The following is a 19,507-nucleotide window of genomic DNA, read 5'->3' on the forward strand; positions in this document are numbered from 1 at the left end:
GGTTATTGGCATAATTTTGGCCACAACCTTATTGATTACAGATCATGAGTGGTTTGCATAGGCATTGATTCCCGACTAGCTGCACCTGAGCTCAGCAGGGCAGCACTGACACCTGGACTCCGGGAAAACATCCTGAGGGAGCATTGGACCAGGTTCAGACTCAAGCTCACCCCAGATGCTCCCAGGGGCTCTGGTGTGGCCCTAACCCCTGGAAAGGGATTGGACAAAAGCAAGGCGAACCCCTGGATTCCTTTAATGGAATACCCTTTCGCGCATTGGGAGGGGCAGGTGCTCCAACCTCCCTTCGACCACACCTTGAACCAATGCCTAACAGCCAAACCTTACGAAGCTGTGGCAATTTGCTGTGTGGCAGGCAAAATCCAAGTGGCACCAGCCAATCAGCCAAATGGGAAAATTCCAACCAGGCCCTTGTCCCATGAATAGACGACCCACGGCGGCATAGCAAGGTCATAATGAACCCTAAATATAGGGAGAGTGGGCGAGTGATCCGGTGCATGAGGCGAAAAAGAGAAAGCTCAACGCAATGTGCAGCGGTATATATGGGTCCCTCAGTTAATGCATGAAATGATCCCATCGGCCAGATTTACCCCAGCAACCGAGGGACCACCAACCGCGTTGTTGTGGCTATCCAATCGCTCCCACCCACAACAGCAGTGAGGTCAGTCTTGGTTGTGCTGGTCCCGGGGGGAGGTTACTGTGGGGCGATGTCCAGGCCCTGAGTTGAGGGTCGGCAGACAGTCCTCCACGGGCGAAGCGGGGTCCAAAGCGAGGAGCCGGGCAAGGACAGGAACTCTGAAGGAACAGGACTGGGTGCTGGCCGAAACAGCTCTTCAACGACGTTGCTCCCGCAACCTGGGACCGGGCTGACTGGCCTTTATCTTCTCTGAGGCCAGGGGCAGTCCCGGCCCCCAGGAGACCCGCCTCTCTTGGCCTTAAGGCGAGCACTCCTCCTGGGAGAAACCAGTTCCCTCCGCCTCTCTGCCCTGAGCCTCTGCAGCTCAGGAGAGGCTGGAGGGTTACTGGACCCAGGGGGAGACTCACCTTCCCCTGACAGGGCCAGGAGAGGCGCACCTGTAGGCACTGTGTCCTCAACCACCTCCGGAGCCAGAGTGGATTCACCTGGTGCCTGCTCTTGAGGATCCGGCACAGGTGCAGGCACTTCAGAATCCAGGCCCTGCCCCAGTTCAGCTGGCCCTGGAGGCGGGGACTCCTGTGCAGGCTGGGATTCCTCCTGTTCAGCCTCTGAATCGGATTCCCAGCCCATCACACTGGTGATCTCACCACAACACGTTCTCTCTGGGAGGAGGACACGATTTCCCATCCAGTTAGAGCAAGTATCTATTACTTACTAAGGAGATCCCGCATGATTAACATGTGTTTGTTTTTAATCCTGAGCTTGGATTCTAAGGGAGCTGGAAGAAGGGAGCAACTGTTTACTAATATTTCTATATTTGATGTGCTTGTGCACAGATGACCAAGGAATATGAACCTCAACAGGGGAAAAAGAGTCCCTATTGATCAAAGAGCTCCACTTAGGAATGGACGGATGTGTCTTGTTGGTATCACTCCATTTTTCTTATTTCCTCCCCACCCCAATCTTAAAATCAGTTTATCTCCTCTCTGTGTCAGTTTGCATGTACATTTGTTCCAATACACATTTTTTAGCAAGTGTTTTCCCCTATATGCATTTTTAACATTATTTTCACTAATATATTTATTATGGTACACACTTTGCCCTAATATATGCTTTTTTATACCTGTTTTGCCATTGGAGAACTGCATGACAAAATTTTGATGTTCACACATTTTGGGTTGCATGTTGACTTGGGAAATGTGAATTTGATACGGTAGCTTTGCTTTAAAATGTGAACGGAACAGTTTTTCCCCACATTAGGATCAAGCTGTCTAGTCCCTTGAAAACTCCTAAAATCTTAAATATTTTCAAATAGTACATGTAAGTTTTTTATAAGCTTTCTAGGAAGGACTTGATCAAGATTTGGTGAACAATACTAAGCTTTTGCCCTATTCAGACTCAACTGAAGGTAGTTTTGTGCTGAGGAGAAGCTTGTTGTCTGCCATTCATGTCCTCTGATCTTAAGACTACTCTGTGCCTTATAGGCACAGGATTGTTTTGGCTTGATCATGCCTTATTCTGACATCTTGAAACGGCCCTCTGGCCATTGCCAGTAGTGTATGGATTGGTCTTTAATTCCATATGTTCTTTCCATCACCAACATTCCCACAGGCATTAAAATGAGTTCTGGTTTCAGGATGAAAACAGAGTAGGGACAGTTTCTTGTGTGATTCAAGCCAGATTTATTCTTCCAGTTTTCAGGCACAGTACATCCACCTGCAGTTTTACAAAATGGGCAAATGGAACCCCCTAAAGAATAATTGACCTGTTCTTAAAACAGGATAAAAGCTATTACACTCATTTTCTTTATTTTGCCCTTCATATCCCTGGAGTTTTCTCAACTACTGATTTATAAATATATATATAGTAGTAAATTCTAAAGTCTAAAAGTCATCATATGGTCACACAAACAAATCGGGAGTGTGAACCACTAGGCAAGTTTCATTTTTTTTGGAAGAATATGAGTCGATTGCATAAATTCTTCTTAGAAAACAGACAATGGTCAGGAAAGTTGTGTGCACATATGAAAGAATTCCTTTGGAAATTTTCTTAATACTCCTAATAAAACTTCATAGCATCTAAGAATTTAAGGAAAGATAAATCTTTTCAGTTGCTTTCTTTTAACAGTGTGGAAAGGAGGCGTGTTGGGAAAGAGAAGCGACAAGGCCCTGATTTTCTTTTTTGCTGATTTCTGTTTCAGTTAATTCTGCAGTAATTGGATGCACTGTGTCTAATTCTTCATAAATCAACAGCACATTACCACAATATTGACAGTGGCTTTCCTAGACCCATTGTCTCTATCAAGAGTTATATTCTGCTTCAAAACAATTTGCTGTGAACACCCTTGTTTGTTTGCCACACAAGTCTTTGTTCTGGCTGAAAACTTTGATTTATCACTGTATATAATTGATGGCTGTGGGGTAGGTGGACTATAGCTATTGCTCCTCCTCTTTTAATCTAGCTTTGCCTAGAAATCCATGTCGTGGAGCATTCTCAAGGGAACCAGGCTGGGAAATTTTCTGTATGTCCAATGGGAACCCATTAATCATAGTGAAGAGTCTCTTACTGGCTGTATCCATGTTTGTGAAAGGAACGTAGAGACCACCTCAGAAGGACTTATCAGGAGAATAGATGTTAAAGCTAATGTATTCATTGTAAAATCACAAACAAACCTTTATGCATCCCTAACGTAGCACAACATATTTTTGGAATGGATTTCACTCTTCTTAAAGGCTTTGAACTCAGTAAAAGACTATAATATCTGAGATCAGGACCCAAAGGGATGGAAAATACTATTATTGATTAAGAAGAAGAAACTAAACCACCACTGCTTTCTGTTGTGGAGAAAATAAAATAGATAATAATGAAAACAGCACAGATACTCAATTCTGATAAACTAGCGATATATCAGTGCAAACAAATGAAATTATTTAGATTATTGTGAAGTCATTTGATTACATGGTTAATTTGAAATTGATAATATGATCAGTTAGTAATCAGAATAAACTCCAGAAACTAGATTGGGATGTTGGATACCCTCTACTATGAATAAATTAATATTTCTCCTTATTATATTTCTGGTCCTTCATCCTCATTCCGTTTCCCCCTGCAATAATCCTGGCTGTGATCCAGACAGTTGCATGATTAATGTGTATTGGGCCTTTGGACTATTTCACAGCAATCCCCTGCTCCCCACTTGGCAAGCTAGATTTGAAGCTTGAAGTACTGAGGCAGCTGTGAAACACACAAGCAAGAATCTAAAGCTTCTGCATGTGTGGCAGTGTTTGGCCGCACTTAAATAGATGTTCAGTATCTTCATTCATTCCACATCATACAAATGGGACGCTAAGACTGAGAGAACGTGATTTGCCCAGAACGACACCTTAAGATTTTGCCTGAGCAATGGTGTCAATGTTAGAGAGAAGTTTAACACTGCTATCTCGTACTCTTCAACATTTCTCTGATGAAAATAGGGATGTCTTTAATAATAATAATAATAATAATAATAATAATAATAATAATACAGTGGTACCTTGGGTTGCAACCTAGCAGTTCGAAAGCACGTCAAAGTGCAAGTAAATAAATAGGTACTGCTCTGGCGGGAAGGTAAACGGCGTTTCCGTGCTCTGCTCTGGTTCGCCAGAAGCGGCTTAGTCATGCTGGCCACATGACCCGGAAGCTGTACGCCAGCTCCCTCGGCCAATAAAGCGAGATGAGCAACCCGAGTCGGCCACGACTGGACCTAATGGGCAGGGGTCCCTTTACCTTTACCTTACCTCGGGTTACATACGCTTCAGGTTACAGACTCCGCTAACCCAGAAATAGTACCTTGGGTTAAGAACTTTGCTTCAGGATGAGAACAGAAATTACGCAGTGGCGGTGCGGCAGCAGTGGGAGGCCCCATTAGCTAAAGTGGTGCTTCAGGTTAAGAACAGTTTCAGGTTAAGTACAGACCTCCAGAATGAATTAAGTTCTTAACCCGAGGTACCACTGTAATAGTAATAAAAATACCCCACCCATCTGATTGGGTTGCCCCATGCATTCTCGGCAGCTTCCAACATATATATATATATATATATATATATATATATATATATATATATCCCTGCACAGTTCCACCTTCAGATGGCTTCTAAAGGTTGTATAGTAACTTATCTCCTTAGCTTAGGGGTCGCATAACTCCATACCCTTCCAACATTTCTCCAATGAAAATAGAGACGTGCTAAGGAAAAGCAGGATGTTCCAGGATCAAATCAGAAACTGAGGCAGCTTCTGTAAATCCGGGACTCTCCCTGGAAAATAGGAACACTTGGAGGGCCTGCTACCTAGGCCCCATTCCTATATTCATCTTATATTGTGGTAAAGTTGCCACAAGGCAGTTTTTCACCAGCAGTGGATGTTTCTTCAGAATCTGCTGCCCCTCAAAGGTGAGATCCAATAAGTTGCATGTCTCAGAAGTAATCAGCAGCAAAGTTATCCAGAATGTGGAAAAAATGTGGGAATTGAGCTTTCCTATTGCTAATTAAGCGCTAAGTCTAGCAATCCATTTTAACAGCAAATAAATGATTTCTTGGCTCCGCAGAGCTTTTCAGTGGGCTTAAGTCTTTACCCTAGTACTGCCAGGTTGGCTGACAACCTCGGTATAACATGCTGATTTATCTGAATTCATTACCATCAATGACCTCACCATAATGCTAAGTAATGTCATACGTTTGTGACATTGCAACAGCTGTGCTCCACCTTAAGCATTTTTACGCTTGCTCTGTAAATCTTAGAATCGGCCTGCAGTTGCCTTGCATTTAAAGTGGACTTGTAAGGAATATTTTATAAGAAAAATTTGCCCACCGGGGAGAAGTAAAAGAAGCGAATAGACGCTCATATACAGCTTAGTCACTGGCGGTCTGGTTCCTATCCCATATAAATAACCATGAACCATGGGAAGGAAGAGCAATCAGAATACAGCATAACAACGACCATTTTGTTTACTAAACAAACAGCTTTAGAAGCTAAATTTAGTGCAGAGCTAAAGAAGAACCAGGGCTTATTTTCTCATGAATCACCAATGCAGAAGTATACTAAATACGTTTGTTTTACAGTGAATTACTTTGCTTCATAAAACCTTGTTAACAAAGGCTCAGTACATGGAACACTAACAAAGAATAATTCTACTTTGCCATTTTTGCAGCTGGGTCCTCGAAAGCTTTTGCAAGGATTGCTCAGGTGAACTACCTATAATACCCCCAAGGTGGTTGTAGGGCCTCACGAGAGTGGTGTTTTATGGTGAGTGTATTCCGCAACATATCCTTGACACAATAATAGTGCATTAGTGGTAGATTTATTCTGCTTTAACTATTCTGCAATGCTTTCCTCATGCTACCATATTTCTAGTTTTAAAAGTTACGGTGGGTGGACTGTGTGAACTACAGGATTTCTTCACACAGTTGCAACCACTCTGAAGAGACTTGCGGAGAACCCAGCTCAGAGAGTTAGGTATCCCATTGTGAGTGTTACCAAACAGGAAGGTAAAGGTAAGGTAAAGGACCCCTGGATGGTTAAGTCCAGTCAAAGGCGACTATGGGGTTGCGGCGCTCATCTTGCTTTCAGGCCAAGGGAGCTGGCGTTTGTCCACAGGCAGCTTTCCAGGTCATGTGGCCAGCAGGACTAAACCACGGGGCTCAGTGGTTTAGATCGCAGTGCCGCCCACAAACTCTGAAGGAACTTACTCCTTTAGAAAGGTTTTTAGCAGCAGCAACGTGGATGGGGCATGGTCTGGTTGGTGGCGAGGGGCATAGCCAATGGGCTGTGGCACATGTAGGAGTCAGGCTAGCAAGTGTAGATGTAGCCGATTAGAATGCCATGTGGAGAAATAATCCCTTCAAATTGGTTTCGGCCTCTGAAGGAAATTGCTTTTAAAATTCTGCAAATGCGGTACTTAACACTAGCCAGACTGGCTCGTATCAACTTCACTCACACTCAGATTTATTGGAGGATGGCTATAGGGTCACACCAGCACATTGGGGGGCGGGAGCTAAAAAAAGGGGCCACATTTTAGGAGTCAGTATTTGGGGAAGTTCCTGCCATAAAAGGACAAAACATTGTTAAATCTTTGGAGTTGGCTTTTACGCAACCTATCCTTGGGCGATAAGCCAAACTTCCATTTCAAACAACTTATTGGTCAGTTCTTGTAGGCAGCTAGGCTTGTAGTTGCAATCTGTTGTTGGAAACTTCTCAAAGGAGTCTATAGTATAAGAAAGCGTGGCAGTTAGCTGTGGTAGAAAAAATAGCTAGCAAATGGAAGCTTGCGTGGGGTTTGAAATCAAAGGACACATTCACAACTGATTGGTATGCCTTTATTATGTATACAGCTAAAGAGAAGACACAGCGGAACCTCACTCAACACCACAGTATTTTCTGGCTAGTGTAATTTTAAACTAGGATTGATTTATTCATTTGGATAAGTGACTGGAATTGTGTTGTTCTAAGGGTGCTGGCCTCACTGTAATCTGTAATCTCATCTCCTGGGGAGGAGTGGGGTGATGGTTTTTGTTTGTTTTTACTGTTCTTTGATAATCTGTAACATTGAAAATGATATAAATACTATTTTTTAAGAATAAGAAGTTGTGGAATTTCAGTAGGAGGTTGTGGGGCATGCACTGATTGAAAACAAACTTTTGCGGGCACAAATAGCGTTAAAAGTGGGGTTGTGTATGACTGTTGCGATTGTGTCATGAGCATAGGTAAAGATAAAGGGACCCCTGACCATTAGGTCCAGTCATGACTGACTCTGGGGTTGCGGTGCTCATCTCGCTTTATTGGCCGAGGGAGCCAGCGTACAGCTTCTGGGTCATGTGGCCAGCATGACTAAGCCGCTTCTGGCGAACCAGAGCAGCACACGGAAACGCCGTTTACCTTCCCGCCGGAGCGGTACCTATTTATCTACTTGCACTTTGACGTGCTTTCGAACTGCTAGGTTGGCAGGAGCAGGGACCAAGCAACGGGAGCTCACCCCGTCGCGGGGATTCGAACCGCTGACCTTCTGATCGGCGAGTCCTAGGATCTGTGGTTTAACCCACAGCGCCACGCATAAATAATCACAAATCTACAAAAAAATGATCTGGGGTCTGGAAGGGCCTCTAGATCTTCTGCATCAGTGATACTGATGTTCTTCAAAGGAAGTCCTCTAGGAGAGGGGTAGAGTTTGAAAAAAGCAGAAAGTGTGGCCTTAGTATACTGGTTATAGTATTCTCCATTATGATGAGATATATTATATTCTTATTTAAATTATAGCGATCATTTCCAAATCTGCATCTATATGTATAATTCAGCACATGCTAACTTTATGCAAAACTATGTGCACGTTTGCCTTTTTAGTGATTTATAAGTGGCAGTCCTAGAATCAAAGCAGGGCACTGGGTTATAGTGTTGTTTCAGGAGGCAGCTCCATTCCACTACATTTTCTTTGCAGATCAGATGAATCCTATGCCCACCCTAGAATACTGTAGTCAGCTCAGTAGACTGTGATGGTTACTTTTTAATAAGAGAGAAACAAAAAATGAACAGCATTTCCTTTGTGATAAGCTGTGGATATTATAAAGTTCTGTGAAATGAGGGTAATTAATTTCTTTAGAATTGGCACATTAATACTACAGCTCCCCGAGGTAACAAAAAAATAAAACCCAATTAACCTGGGCTAACAATGCTTTTAAGCTGATATGTCACAGGGTACAGGTCCAGCCTTGTTGCTGGCATAGAGCACTGAAAAAGCCTCTCTAAAGAGAGTTGCTGCAAAAAGTAATTAAATTCTATAAGGGCAGCCTTATCGATTGCACAAAATATGAACACATGCATACTTCAGCACATTAAGAATCTTTGACAGTTATTGGAGAAGAATAAAAAAATGAGAAAATAACATGGTTTGACATTTATGTGGATCATTCAAGAAGATCAAAGTAAATGATCTTATAATGGCAAAGAATATATATATGAAATATGGTTGCTGTTGCATACACAATATAATAGCTGAATATCAAAAATCAATTATTATACAATTTTTGTTGATGGGCTTCCATATTATTCTCTATCATAGTTGGTTAGGATGGGGAAAACATTTGGCAACTAGGAGCATTAGACTGTAAGGTTCGGAGAGGAGTTTGAGGAGTTCTCCTATGTTACCCATCTTGTCCCCAGAGAAGTCTGCAGTTTTGAGAACATTGCCCGTGGAACATCCTTAAAGAACATTGGAAGATGCTTGCTTGACGCTTGAACTTACTGATCCGTTTCAGCCCTCTGATATGCTTAATTCACTGCGCTTTAAAGACCTTTTAATCTCAAATGGATTTGCTTCTGCCCCCGGCCCCCAGTCCTGAAACTGCTTGCTATAGAGTAGTCCAAATGAAGCCTACAGATAAGCAGGCAAAGAGTTATTCTGTGTTTTAGAATTAGCACAGCCATTTTGCTAGATAAGAGGTGGCAGAATGAAAAGTTGCTTAATTTTGTGTACAGGTGCTATATTGCAAGACTCTAAAGCAGGGATGGCCTCCAACTATAGATTTGCTGGCCTCTTAACTGCCCAGCCAGAATGCCCAATTAGTCACGGATGATAATAGTTGCAGTTAAGTGACACATAGAAAACCAAAGAATGAATCCTCGCTCTTGATCTATTTTAAAAAGCTCTACTGCTGTGCTATATGGATTGCAATGGAAGTGGAATCTTTCTGTGTGAATATATTTGTTATGTACTGAGCTTGGATCCTAGAACAATAGGCAGGTAGGATCCTAGAATGGAACAACCTGATTGGCCTGCAGGAGCAGCCCAGTCAGGCTCCAGGAGGGAAGCAGAATCAGCCAATCAAACGGAACCTATTGTGTAAATAATGTATATAAACCCAAAGGGTTGGGGGGGGGGATTTATTCACTGTCTTTATGAGCTGCAATAAGGAGCATGAAATCACTACGCAACTCCCAGTATATTTCAATATTCTTTTCCCAACTTTGAACTGAATACTGAATCGCCTCTAGGGAGTTCCATATGTATATTGAACTACCCCAATGTTTTTCCTAAATTGAGGCAAAGGTAACAAGTCGTTGAGTGAGCTTGCACATGAGCAAGTGATAGTGTATGCATCTTTGTTTATGAGATCATTCCTTTTCCCGGCTGAATTTTTAAAAAAGAATCTGACTTTTCTGGCAGCTACAGAAGATGATTTGTGTGCATCTAGATCTGGATTGTTAGGGGACGCAGGTGGCGCTGTGGGTAAAACCTCAGCGCCTAGGACTTGCCGATTGCATGGTCGGCAGTTCGAATCCCCGCGGCGGGGTGCACTCCCATCGTTCGGTCCCAGCGCCTGCCAACCTAGCAGTTCGAAAGCACCCCCGGGTACAAGTAGATAAATAGGGACCGCTTACCAGCGGGAAGGTAAACGACGTTCCGTGTGGTGCACTGGCTCGCCAGATGCAGCTTGTCACGCTGGCCACGTGACCCGGAAGTGTCTGCGGACAGCGCTGGCTCCCGGCCTCTAGAGTGAGATGAGCGCACAACCCTAGAGTCTGTCAAGACTGGCCCGTACGGGCAGGGGTACCTTTACCTTTAGATCTGGACTGTGGGTGATTACCCTTTGACTAATGGTGGGTATCACCCATTGAAAGAATGGTCTCAAGGAACCTACTATGATTTCAGTGGGTCTACGGACTCAGTCTGATTTCATCCTGTCTGCAGATAAACATCAACAAATTGCAGTATTGTTAAATAGCATTTTGTCTCCAGATTTTCTTGCTTAAGTTATAATATGCAAGCAATGCTGATTAGCACCCCCCCGACATATTCAGTATAAATTGCATTGAATTATCTTTAATGTTGTAAAATATCTAGTTTCTTGGATACATTCCAGGACAGCCAAACTGCATTAAGAGATATAATACACAGGATGGTTTTGAATGTCATTATTTAATTGGCAAATAGATTTTTCTCTTGCCATCAATGGCAAAAGAAGACATTTGATACCAGGGGCTGGATTAAATGTTTTATCAATTTCTCGTGTTTAGGGATCTTTATGGAACAACAAGTTTGTCCCTTGGGCGAGCCCTTGTCAAGTGCAATAAAGAGATCCACACAAGTGAGCGAGATGCATTTTTGCAGGATTTACTGTGAGACTGAGATTCTCTGCATTGGCTGGGTGCTTTCAGCAGCTGCTCTCTTTGGTATTTTGCATCCAAAGGATTTTTTTTTAAATATAATTTTCCTGCCACCGTGGATTTACAAGCAGCTTCTCTTTTCATAGAAGGAGGTGAGTATCTGATGAATACAGATGCTATAGCAGTGACATAGGGTTTTTATTTTACAATAAATACTCTGCAGCCTTGAACTCATAATCAAGTACTTCCTAGTTTGATTCAAGATGCAGTCTCCGCTGTAGCGTAGAGAAAATGTAATGCTTACAGATTGCAAGACTGCTCAACTTTATTTAGCTCACTTTCTGTATTCCCTGTGCACCCAACAGGAATCGGGGCATGCAGTTAAATCCTACTGAGGTGTTTTTCTTAAGGAGTTTATCTGTTGCATCTTTAAAAAGGCCAGGTGAATTTAGTTAGGATGTGTAGTATTAGATTAAGATGCATAGGAAGCATGGTTCTTATTGGTAGATAACTTTGATTGGTATTATTATTAGTTTTAAGTCTGTCTTTTCTTAAATAGTCTTCCTCCTGGAATTAATCACATTCAGAGGTCATTAAACTGGTGTATTTCATGAGCTGGGATTACAATTGGGTATTATACCAGAAATATATGCTTTTGAGTTTAAAGGAAATATATTAGGAACTGGGAGCATTATTGAAGCTTATAAAAAGAGGCATACTTGGCATGTGGAATTCACTGCCACAATATGTGCTTATGACCACTGATAGGCTTAAAAGGAGAAAATTCATGGAGGGTAGGTCTATCATTTGCTGTTAGCTATTAAAACTGTTTGTATCCTCTGTTGCCAAAGGCAATGCATCTTTTTGAACATGAGGACAAATAGCTGTCAATGTGCTGTCAGCGGCTCTCGGCTGGTTGCCCAGGAAATTATAAAGCCAAGGAAAAGTTTCTCGCTGTCCTTTTTTATTTTGATCTTTACAGAGAGAGGCTATAGACTCCAGCCTCTTGGATAATGGCATTGTCCTGAGTGAATCTCCACCACCCCTGCCTCTCCCACTTCTTCATTCTATGGGTGCTGCTACGAGCCCTCTGTCTTCGAGCTCTTTGCTCTCCTACTTTTAAGGCTCGCCGGGTTCTGGGAGATGGTGGGTCTGGAGTGCTTTCTAGTGACAATGTGTCCAGCTCTGCTCGCTCTGCCTCTCCCATGATCTCCCAACTTTCCCCCTCTTCTACCTCAGAGCTGTGACCTCCCGCAAACCACTGTTGTAAATCTTCCTTTTCCTCTTGCCCAGCCCCTGACAGTAGCGGAGGCAGGAAAGGCTTCAAAGCTTCAAAGGAACCAATTCCTAGGTTCCTTTGGCCCTCCCAATAAAATATTTGAGGGAGCCTCTCCCCAAAAGCTGATGGTCGTTGCTAGTGCATTGGCTGCCCTCTGTGGAATGTCCTCCCATCAGATGTCAAAGACATAAGCAACTTTTTGACTTTTAGAAGACATCTGAAGACAGTCGTGTTCAGGGAAGTTTTTAATGATTTATGTTTTATTGTGTTTTTAATATTTTGTTGGGAGCCACTCAGCCCAGGGTGGCTGGACCTACCCAGTCAGATAGGTGGCATATAAATAAATAAATAAATAAATAAATAAATTATTATTATTATTATTATTATTATTATTATTATTATTGTTATTGTTATTGTTGTTGTTGTTGTTGTTGTTGTTGTTGTTGTTATTATTATTATTATTATTATTATTATTATTTATTGTGTCTGTGTTTGCAGCACCTTGTGATTGATTATGCAGGGTGGGGCTTTCCTGCCCCCCACCCAATATTTTAATCAGGTTGGCACCCCTGGCTGGCTTCATGCTCTATCGACTTCCTAGAAGAACCTGGCTTGCTACTGCAGAAACATGATAACTCTAGATGGAGCTTTGCTCTGATCTAGAGGGCGCTTGCTCTCTTCTTTTTATTTTAAAAAAATGAGTTGCACAAATGTATTCATACACACATATACAATCTGTCTAGTTAAAATAAAGTGTTTTTTTATTTTTAAAAATTGATTTATCAAATTTGTATACCCCCTCTTCACCCAAAGATCACAGGGTAGTTCACAACATAAAGTGAAAAGCACTTTATGGTCAAACATTGTGCTGATATTTACTGCTCCTAAACATCACTCAAAGAACTTACTTGGTTGGCGATTACATAGCATGTTAGTTTGGACAGCGTTCACCCGCTCTGAAACGGTTCTGGCAGTGCCCCGTCCTGCAGCTTTTGTTAGATGGGTTTTTGTCACCATTAGCATATTTGCAATAACTTATACAGAGACTTAAGTATTTTCAGCAACCCGAGAATAGTATTTTAGATTCTAAAAGCACCAAGTATCTTATGCTTTCACAAATTAAATTTTAGATTGTACACCACGAAGCGTGGATAAACAGGCATTCCTGAAATATGTATATAAAAGGGGGGCCCTCTTTTTCTGGGCCTTAGATCTCTTCCTTGGCTTGACTAGCTCACTAGCTCAGCTTGGTCTCCTGAGTGTTTTTGTCTGGCTGGAATGTATGCTTGAACTCTGATAATTCCTCTTGCTTGTACGGATGGGAAGATAGAGAGGGCTGTGAGGAGAAACTAAAGGTAAAGGTAAAGGACCCCTGACAGTTAAGTCCAGTTGCAAACAACTCTAGGGTTGCAGTGCTCATCTCGCTTTACTGGCCGAGGGAGCCAATGTTTGTCCGTAGTTTTTCCGGGTCATGTGGCCAGCATGACTGAGCCACTTCTGGCGAAACCAGAGCAGTGCACGGAAACACCATTTACCTTCCCGCCAGAGCGGTACCTATTTATCTACTTGCACTTTGGTGTGCTTTCAAACTGCTAGGTTGGCAGGAGCAGGGACCGAGCAACGGGAGCTCACCCCGTCACCAGGATTCAAACCACCGACCTTCTGATTGGCAAGCCCTAGGCTCAGTGGTTTAGATCACAGTGCCACCTGCGTCCCTGAGGAGAAACTAGCCCACTGCAAAAAGTACATTCGACATTTGTTATTTGACCGATTTTGCCTCTGGCCCCACCTGCCCCTGGTGTGTGGCCTGTGGAAAGTTGCCAAGAAGGGAAGTGATAAAGCGGGATATCAAATCCAAACTCTCTCTTCTCTCTCTCTTGGTTCGAATCCTGCCCTACAGAGCAGGAGAAAACAAGTGCGTTCCCTCTTCCATGTGACAGCCCTTAAGATATTGTGAGACTGCAGTCAAGTGCAGAGCTACTGGAGTTTGAGGATGGAAATTATTGGGTGTTGGAGAAGTGTTCTGTAAGTTCAGGGAAGGGGTACTGGGATTTGTATGAGAACCAAGCTGGTAAGAAGTAGCGTGGGCGAAGATGGATTGATGAACGCAACAGTAGTGCAGGGCAAGGCTGTTTTATCGAAAGGTTATCACTGCCACGTTAGCGAGTGGATGGATATGGATTTCGCTTATATTGTTAACCACCCACACAGTACAGTTCAATATCCCTCTCTGTTCCTGTTAGCATTTGCTGGGGTCACCGCTGAACACACTTTTGAGCAGTTCCTCCTCTGTGCGAGCTGGAAACATATTTCTTTTCAGGGTTATTCAAGCATGCATCCTTTTATTCTTTCCCGTGAACATATTTATTGTGACTACTGAAAAGTTATCGTTCTCTAAAATGTGTTAAGCCTTCCCCGCTGCCTCTCTCAGGGACATACAGGTATAGAAACTGTTGCTTCAAAAAGACGTTGCTTGGAAATATGGTCGCTGTTGCTTTTTTCTCTCCCTGGAAACCTTGTACTGTTCTCGTTTTTTCCCAACATTTCGTCCCCCCCCCTTTCTTTTTTGAAGATTCGACATTGCAACTTTTGTCCTTGGCGAGGCTGAAAAAACAAAACAAATGGTGGAGGGCCTTGAAATGTTTACCCTTGTTGCTTTTAAAATGTTTTTTTTTAAAATCAAATATAAACAACAAATTATAAACTGCATTGTTTTTGTACACCTGTGGAGATTTTTGTTTTAAAAATGAGTTCCTTCCTGCACAAACGATGGTGTGCCCATTTTCCACACCAGTGCTTTAATCATTTTTTGAGTATTGTAAGATGGCATGGGCAAGAAAATGCAAATAGGCTGTAGAAATGGAAAACGACAACAGCCCTGTGATCTTAAATAGCAAATTTGTGCTATTAGTAGTAATTAGTATTACAACCAATTGATTCTATATTCTTATTAATTAAGTTGAACAACACTTTATATTCATTTACAAATTACGTTCATGTAATACAGGGTGTATTGTTGTTATTATTGAGGTCAGGTCACCTGAATTTAGCGCAGTTAAAATATCACTAGCTCTTTGTATTAGTTTTATATCCAGGTGCTTTAGTACTGCCTGATTCTTTGATTCAGTAAATCACTGTGAATAAACAATCATTTGTTAATGTGAGAACATAAAAAAATTGCATTGTGTACTTCTCATCATAATGAGCCCCCAGTTCTGTTTATTATTGTAGAATTCTGTTTTGTTTCTATTCTTGTTAACGGCGAATGGCTCTGTCCAGAATTACCATGTTGTAGAATATCCCTATGGAGATAGTGTACAGCATGTGCCTCATTTTTTTATATATATACAGCTAATAAGATTCTAAATGTGCATTCTGGCTTCTTGGAGACATATTGTAAAAATAAAGTATCCAAATGACTGCTTTGCCGAGTGCTTGTGTAGAAGTGTGGAAACAAAGTAATAAATTCCCTTTCCACACCTGAAAATTAATATTGACAGATAGCATTACAAAGGTAAATGGCAAATATCAAAACAAACAAACAATTGCATAGCAGGATTGGTATTTCTTTCCTTTTGTTGTTCAGTATACCATTTCCTTGCAAATTACACTAAAGCTGAACATTTGCAAAATCACCTTGGTACAGGATTTGTCCTTTCAACCTATTCCCATAGCTGCACCTTCCAGCCCCAATTGCTGTCTTGCTTCTTAGTTCTTGCTGTCTTTTTATACTTTCTTTGGTATATTTGGTTCATAAAATCACAGCCAGAAGTGCAAGCATTATTATAATAAAACAAGTCATGCCTACCTTACATTTTGTGTCATCACCTAGGATATTGTGTGCTCAGTATTATCACTTGTACCATAAGAAGGAAATTAGAGCATGTATTTTCCACATGGAGAAATCAAATGTAATCTAAATGCAAACCACGAGTTTTATTGCATGGCAGCCCTTGATAGCAGCACTGCTATTACTAATTCCACTATGACAAGAGTACATTGTAGTCCAGAAGTTTCCAACACTGTTTTTTGTTTTTGTTTTTTTATTGCTTGGTTTTGGTGGTTTTTGTGTGGTTATTTTTTATTTTATTTTTTGCCTTTTAGCTTTGCAAAATCAACAGAATTTGGTCCTAATAAGTCAAAGAGTATTTGGCAATCATTTGCTCAAAAAGCATCAGCATTGTAGCCCAATGCTGTGAAAAGTAGGCAAGAAGACTAAATTATTTGGTACCATAGTAGCTGACCAAAAGGCATGAGAGCTTTTATGTCAATTAAGGTCTGGTGTCCTGCCAACATGAGATGATATTCTTAAATAGATTACTTACTTCATTTCCAAGTTTTCCTCCATGCTGTGGCTCAATTAAACTAAATATATCAGTGTGGCGTAATGACCAATTAATGTATTGTCATGTGTTTGTGAGATACACACAGAGAAAGACAGAGAAAGAGCTTTTATGGATGTCTTCTTTTATGCAAAAACAGAAGATAATTGTTGTTGTAAATTACTGCTGAATAATTAACATAAGAGGTCTCTGGTATTGCTTCCCCTGTCCTGTTTTAGAAGAGGTAGCTAATCAATGTTAGTGTATTTCATAAGGTTGTACAATTTTTGGTGAGCATTATCTCAAAATACAAAACACCTGTAGACTCTACCTCTTGACAAATTCATTAGTCCGACGCAATTCATTGGTATAGTTTTTTTCTGCAGATGTTTGATTTTATAAAAGTCTTTATAGGCTTCCTTTTTCGGGCATGGCTGGCTCACCGAAGTGTCTTGCACATTATAAAAACACAGTGCAGATTAAAATGACCAAGTTAGCAGTATTAACAATAATTTAAAAACATTGTTAAATAGATAAGACAATATAAATCTCAGCAGTTTAAAAAAAAATCACCAAAGAATGAAATAAATCATGTCACAAATGAGGCTGGTTTGGGTGGGAGTATTGCTCACAGGCAGTAGCCTCTGATCCTGGGACAACAGGACCCAGAAAGAATGGATCTCCAAGAATTTCGGACCATCATTCTTTTCTCTTAGCTTCTTTCCCATCCTCCCTCTGTGACTGGCAGTTTCATTCCACCTCTCTTTTTAGCTTTGTAGATTCCACTGACTCCACTGCAGCTATTTCATGCACAAAAGGGAACAAAAATGCTCCAAATAATTAGGGCCTTCCTTCAGTTCAGATCCAGCATCAGCACCTATTGTCTTGTGGAAGATTCTGGAGCCTCAGGGCTCAAGAAAGGTCCATAGCTTACTACTGCTCTGGCAATTTCTGGTTGCCATCTTGGTTTTCCTTCCTTTTTTTATGACAATTTATTAATTTTTCAAAAAATAACATAAAAATAAACAATAAAACAGCAATATATAAAGAAAAATAAAAAGAGAAAAAAGATTTAAAAAACAAAACAAAAAAAAACCCATCATAATCAAAGATTTTAAACCATAATTTTTGCTTGACTTCCCTCCCCTCCCCCTCTTGGTTTCATTGTTTAATTTTTTGTTCACACACGTCCTTATAACCTTAATAATCAATTTTTTTTAGACCCTGTTCATCTTAATACAAGTGAGTTTTTAAAAGTTATACTGACATAAAAGTCTATACACAAAGCTTAAAAAATGGGCATTAAACCTTTACCCCTTTTTTATTATTCAAAGTCCTCTTTCTGTCTTGGGTACTATGTTAACTAGTTTATCCTGTATATTTCAATAGTTTAGTTTGCCAGCCATCTTGGTTTTCCTTCCAGTGGTCTAGAGGTTTAGTTGTTCCAAAGCCCTATTCGTACTTACTGGCATACCCTCCTTCATTGTGCTTTGGGAGAAAATTGTTAGGCCCAGTTTTGGCAGAAGAACTGCTTTGGTCACCTTGTATGATGACCTCTGTCAGACTCACAAGCCCTGAAGCTGGCCTCATTTAAACATATATATAAAACATTATTACCTGGGCTGCCAAGTGAAGTGTCATGTCAGGTGATTGTCACCACTATCATCCTTCCAAGTGCTTCTGAACTCTGTCCCTGTAGTACACTACATCACTGGGTGGGAGCCAGAGGCACTGGGATAATGAATATGGCGACTGAAGCTGCTAGGCCTTGTGGGTTTTTTCACCATTCAAGTGAAGGGTCATGCCACCAGCTTTGCTTGCAAAAGGCTCCAGGCTCAATCGCTAATATCTCAGGTAGGGCTGGGAGAGACTTGGTGTTTAAAACCCTACATAATAAGAACATAAGATTACCCATCAGATAAGATCAATGGCCCATTTAGTCTAGCATCCTGCTCTCACAGTAGCCACCCAGAGGCTTGTGGGAAACTCTTAGGCAGGACCCAAGCACAAGAGGACTCTCCCCCTCCTGTGGTTTCTAGCAACTGGGGTTCAGAAACATTGCAATAAACCTTGGAGAGTTGCTGCTCATCAAAGTGGATAATGTTGAGATAAGTGGGTCAGTGGTTGGATTCAGTATAAGACAGCTTCCTGTGTTCCTGCTCCCCATGCCCTTTAACCCCTTGGGGCCCAGTACAGTGTGCCCCTGAGTACAGTGGTACCTCGGGTTAAGTACTTAATTCATTCCGGAGGTCCGTACGTAACCTGAAACTGTTCTTAACCTGAAGCACCACTTTAGCTATGGGGCCTCCTGCTGCTGCTGCGCTGCAGCTGCACGATTTCTGTTCTCACCCTGAAGCAAAGTTCTTAACCTGAAGCACTATTTCTGGGTTAGCGGAGTGTGTAACCTGAAGCGTAAGTAACCTGAAGCGTATGTAACCTGAGGTACCACTGTAGTTGTAATGCACTTGGCTTCTTCTCATGCAGAGTACACATGTTCCATGGGGCCTCTTTTAAAAGACTCACCCTGTATATTTACAGTGGTACCTCCAGTTAGGAACTTAATTTGTTCTGGAGGTCCGTTCTTAAGCCAAAACCGTTCTTAACATGAGGCGCGCTTTCGCTAATGGGGCTTCCCGCTGCTGCTGCGCTGCCAGCACGCGACTTCCACTCGCATCCCGGGGCAAAGTTCGCAACAAGGGGCAGCTACTTCCGGGTTAGTGGAGCTCGTCGAAGCATTCGCAAGGAGGACGGTACGTAACCCGAGGTTCCACTTTATGTAGGGTTGGCTTTTATGAAATTGAAAGCACTGTTATAAATATCTCAAATCTTAATCATAAATTAGATCAGTTGCCAAGGCTATCTAAATAATAGGCCATTGAAAATATCACACTGTTCACTTACTCTTGCATTTTACAAATTGAAGCATATGGAGCCATTTTCATGCAAACAAATGTGTGTTGCATCTTGATTGCCATAGAGATAATGGATTGACTCCCCCACCCCACGACAATCTAAGAATCAATGCAATTATATTTAGCCAACTTATTGGTTTATTTGTACATGTTTATACTGCTTAATATAATAAATATATATCCAAGGAGTTAGCATCAAAGCGTTAAT

At 41.6% G+C, this 19,507-nt stretch overlaps 1 protein-coding gene across 10 annotated transcripts in view; it reads left to right on the plus strand.

Annotated features, from left to right (window-relative positions):
- Positions 1-19,507, plus strand: part of RARB (retinoic acid receptor beta) — a 343,315-nt gene that overhangs the window by 92,831 nt on the left and 230,977 nt on the right. Inside the window, exon 1 of one of the 10 annotated variants that reach the window (XM_083705967.1) lies at positions 18,140-18,157. The exons of the other annotated variants lie outside the window; for them this stretch is intronic. The gene's annotated coding sequence lies outside the window, so the exon portion shown is untranslated. Of the gene's footprint in view, positions 1-18,139; positions 18,158-19,507 lie in introns of those variants that run through there. 10 annotated transcript variants of the gene reach the window in all.

This window comes from Podarcis gaigeae, assembly GCF_964106915.1.
Source record: "Podarcis gaigeae genome assembly, chromosome: 12".
Lineage (NCBI taxonomy): Eukaryota > Metazoa > Chordata > Lepidosauria > Squamata > Lacertidae > Podarcis > Podarcis gaigeae.